Source organism: Macrobrachium nipponense, chromosome 27 (genome assembly GCF_015104395.2).
Source record: "Macrobrachium nipponense isolate FS-2020 chromosome 27, ASM1510439v2, whole genome shotgun sequence".
Lineage (NCBI taxonomy): Eukaryota > Metazoa > Arthropoda > Malacostraca > Decapoda > Palaemonidae > Macrobrachium > Macrobrachium nipponense.
Genome location: NC_087216.1, coordinates 60,095,602 through 60,099,143, shown reverse-complemented (window position 1 = coordinate 60,099,143; position 3,542 = coordinate 60,095,602). Strand labels below are relative to the sequence as shown.

At 33.8% G+C, this 3,542-nt stretch overlaps 1 non-coding gene across 1 annotated transcript; it reads left to right on the top strand.

Moving 5' to 3' along the window:
* Positions 1–2,512: 2,512 nt before the first annotated feature.
* On the top strand, positions 2,513–2,584 carry Trnat-ugu (transfer RNA threonine (anticodon UGU)). The gene has a single exon. It is a non-coding gene; the product is annotated as a tRNA-Thr (tRNA).
* Positions 2,585–3,542: the final 958 nt, after the last annotated feature.

Here is a 3,542-nt window from a genome sequence, read left to right as displayed (position 1 = left end):
TTAATGTTATACCTTTATATTAAAAATTAAACAAGGAAACTTAAAAATGAACAATCATATATATTTTTAAAAGAACCAGAGTTCATGGATTATAAAATCTAAAAACCATAACTCGACAGTCAGATATAGAGAAAAAAAAAAAATTTAAAAAGGCAGTTAACATGTTGTGTAAGAGGTATTTAAAACTTTACCAGAAAGCACTAATAGTCACCTCTTTGATATTGTCCAAAATGTAGTATGTAGCTCATACACTTCCGTTAAGTATAAAAGAAGCTCAAAAGGTGAATGCAATTATTTTCAAGTATATATGCTGTGGTATGTATCGATCTATAAAACGTAGTACCCTGCATTTTTCAAAGTTAGAAGGAGATTTAGGAATAATAAGCATTGAAGAAAAGGCAAGATCAATATTCAGAGTAACTTGTTTAAAAAGTATAATAAACTGTAACGGGTTTACCAGGTATTACTGTTCTGTAAGACTGAATGGTATGTTACAATTAGATAATTCATCAGAAATAGCACATTTTACCCCTGAATACTATTCTTTGGCAGTAGATGATATTAGGAAAGCATATCACAATAAATTCTTTCCATATATAAATAACAGAGAAATGTATTCAATCATTTGGAGGAAAGAAACCCCAGTAGTAGAAAATAATGAACCCACACTTAAATGGAAAAATATTTGGCGAAATGTTAATAGTACATTCTTCAAAGTAGAGGAAATGATATTTGTGTTTAGGTAAATTCATGAGTCACTAGCAACAAAACAAAGAAGACTCAACATGTAACCAAAGAAGATTCAACATGCAGCCAATGAGGTGAAACCGAGTATCAAATGCATATTTTCTACTTCTATAGAGAAAAGAAAATTATTGTAAAATAGTTTAATTCAGTTCGTAGGAAATGCTGTAAACTAAAGGATTATAGTTTCTTGAAACTATAATTCTATGATATAGCAGCAAAATCAATTGTTGATAAAAACACTGCCATTTTGTTGATCATCGGCTATTTGTATTGTTTGTGGATATGTCATAGACACAACAATAGCTGCCAAAATATAATTGTTCTTTTGAAAAATAAATTAGAATCACAAAGGATGTATATTAAATGTAGATATACAAGCAATATTTCCAGGTATGTAACTTACGAATTTTTAAACTATACGTTTTGATTTTTATTTATATTGATTTTGTAGCAAAATGTTCATTTTTATATTTATATTTTTGTATTAACAGAATTATCCAAATAATGTAAATTATTGGAATGTAATTGTATTTTTATAAATAAAAAAAAAACTATTTCCAAAACATCCTTTGCAAATGTCGGATAAATGATCTGCCACTCTTAATGAACTTAGTAGTAGTAGTAAGTGGGATTAGCCTTTGAAATGGCTCCCTTGGTCGTATTAATACTCCTCTGTGTTTGTTTTAAGTTTTTTTTTTGTCTCAGTGATGACATAAATCTTTTACAAATTCTCTCCTATTTTCAGTTTCCTCCTTCAGCAATCTGCAACTAGGCATTTAGTTACATTTACGCACTTATATACGCACATGCACTCAATCATAGAAAACCTCAGCTTCATGTGGTTAGATTACCATTCCAGCAATTATGAAGGGTATTTCCATCAATACGTTTTGGGTTGCTCCTCGTATGGATAAGTCCTCGGGCCAGCTTGGTAGCTCAGCGCTGTACATTCTCTTTGGTTTCAGGACTCATACAGAAGAGTGTGCTCCCAGAAACGGCACATATAACGAGAAAAGTGATGGACTTCTAAAGAGGCAGGATGCAATCCGGAACCCTATGCTATCAAAGCCACCGAGTTGAATTGGATGACTGTGATGGACCAGAAAAAAATAAAATATTATTATTATTTCTAACAAATATGTCCTCATACACGTTTCTATGAACACCTGTTTCGATAACGTAGCTCACCTAAGTCATCCAGCGCGCAAGTGTTGTGAAACTGGTGTGAAAACAAGTGTTATTCCGCTGCACCCCCATGTCGTTATATCATTGCTTAAGTTTTAATCAAGAGGAGCTATCTCATTAAGTATAGTTTAATAGGTGATATTTGACTACCCTTCCCCTTTATTTGTTTGATCTGAATTCCCAAAAAATAAAGATTCAAAACACAACAGAATTATTATGATTCATCATCAGCTCAGACACGTTTGTGTTTATAATTATTTAACATATTATGAACTTTGTATATGCATTGCCTGTAAGTCCCGTTTTTATCGTATGGGCGCTTAAATTAAACGCTAAAAAAAGAAGTTAGTTTTTATTTATCCATCTCCGTTTACGTTGATTTATTTATTAATTTGCTTCTTTTCCTATATTTTAACTCGAGGGAATGAATAACCTAGACAGCCCACCCAATGCAACCAATCAAAATTACCTTAGATATTACTCACCTCGTTGGTACCTCTGTGAGCGGACAACTAGTTGCTCGTACCCATAGATTATCTCTGATAATTACCAGATATTTGTAATCTTATCACCCTATGTAGCCTCCTTAGCTCAGAGGCAGAGCACTGGTCTTGTAAACCAGGGGTCGAGAGTTCGATTCTCTCAGGGGGCAAAGGTCATCCCCAAGGGGTGATGTTTTGCCACCTGGCCATTTGATATCGCGTGAGTAAACATATTCTAATCGAGTGGTTTGAAGGTTCAATGATCACGAGCTCAAGAGTAAATGGTATACAATGAAAATAAACAGAACAAGAGATAGATGGACTTTCCGGGACTTTTAAGTCTTCCATCATGATTTTGAATCCCATACAGGGATAATGCCTTTAGTGCACCTCACGTGGTGTACTTATATAGTTATTATTTAGGGTTATTTGCACCAAGCAGCAACATCTTTCATTCATTTTACTGTACCTCTGTTCATATTCTCTTCCTTCCATCTGACTTTTCACGTTCTTTAAAACATTAAACATTTCAAACCATCTTACTGTTAGTTTCCCTCTCAGAGGTGAATGCCCTCATAGGTCCCAGCTCTTGGCCTAAATTCTATATTCCAAATCCATTATTAGAGCCAGCACAGTAAATCAAAATATAACACTACTGACATGTATGTGTCATAAGTAAGACAAGGACAGTTCTCACATGAAAACTATTGGCAAACATGAACAGGAAACATCTGTAGATATGCGTTAGGACTGATGCTATGGCGAAATCCTAAGGTTCAATTACTGAACGGAAGGTGAATTGTAAGCAATATACAGAACCAAGTCTTCTAGGACAAGGCTTATAAAATGCCACAGTGGCTGCTGGAACAGTAAGTTAATAGGTTCTAAATGATTTTACCTCACAGATATAGGAAATACTCGATCAATCTTATACACCAGGATTTCTTCCCTCGCCTCCAAGAAGACATACCATCAACTTCCGTAATTTGTAACAGTTATGCACTTCCTTCATAATTCACACGACTACCATTATTCAACTTAATGTTAAAATTGATATGATTAATGGACTCATTAAGAAGTGCAAGGTTCTGGATGACCTATAAAATACTATATGATTCTTTGGCATAT